Consider the following 1,133-nt stretch of genomic DNA (forward strand, 5'->3'; position numbering starts at 1 on the left):
TTTGTTTGTTTGTTTTCTCAAAATTGCTGTAGCTATTTAAGGTCTCTTGTGATCGCATAATAATTTTAGATTATTTTTATTTTTGTGAAAAATGTCATTGACATTTTCATAGGGATTGCATTCAATATGTAGAACACCTTCAGTAGTATGGACATTTTAAAAACATTGTCTTCCAATCCATTAAAACAGGATGTCTTTACATTTATTTGTGTCTTCTTTAATTTCTTTCAGCAATGTTTTGGAGTTTTCAGTGTATTAATCTTTCGCCTCTTTAGTTAAGTTTATTCCTAATTGCTATATTCTTTTCATGCTATCGTAAATGGTATTTTCTTGATTTCCTTTTTGCTTTGTTCATTGTTAGTGTATAGAAATGCAACTGATTTTCATGTGTTGATTCTATATTGTGCAACTTTGCCAAATTCATTTATTATTTCTAACAGGTGTGTGTGTGTGTGTGTGTGTGTGTGTGTGAGTGTGTGTGTGTGTGTGCTTGTTAGTGCTTTCTACAAATAAAATCAATCCCAATAGTGGGATTGCTGGATTGAATGTTAGGTCTACTTTTAGTTCCTTGAGGAATCTCCATACTGTTTCCCATAGAGGTTGTACTAATTTGCAGTCCCACCAACAATGTATAAGTAAGTGTTCCTTTCTCTCTGCATCCACACCGGCATCTACTGCTTTTGGACTTTTTAATAAAAGCTATTCTAACTGGGGTAATGTGATATCTCATTGTAGTTTTAATTTGCATTTCCCTGATGATTAGTGACATTAAGCATTTTTTCATATGTTTGTTGGCCATTTGTATTTTTTCTTTTAAGAAGCTTTTGTTCATGTCTTTTGCCCTCTTTTTAATAGGGTTGTTTGGTTTTTTTCTTGCTGATTTGCTTGGGTTCTTTGTAAATTCTTTATTGGATGTATAGCTTGAAAATATTTTCTCCCATTCTGTAGTTTGTCTATTTGCCTGTTGATTATTTCCTAAGCTCTGCAGAAGCTTTTTAGTTGAATCAAATCCCATTTATTAATTTTTGTTGTTGCCATGATTGCCATTGGGATCTTAGTCATAAATTCTTTGCCTAGGCTGATATCTAGAAGAGTTTTTCCTACATTTTCCTCTAGAATTCTTATGGTTTCAT

Source organism: Propithecus coquereli, unplaced genomic scaffold, assembly GCF_000956105.1.
Source record: "Propithecus coquereli isolate 6110/MARCELLA unplaced genomic scaffold, Pcoq_1.0 Scaffold30, whole genome shotgun sequence".
NCBI classification, from domain to species: domain Eukaryota; kingdom Metazoa; phylum Chordata; class Mammalia; order Primates; family Indriidae; genus Propithecus; species Propithecus coquereli.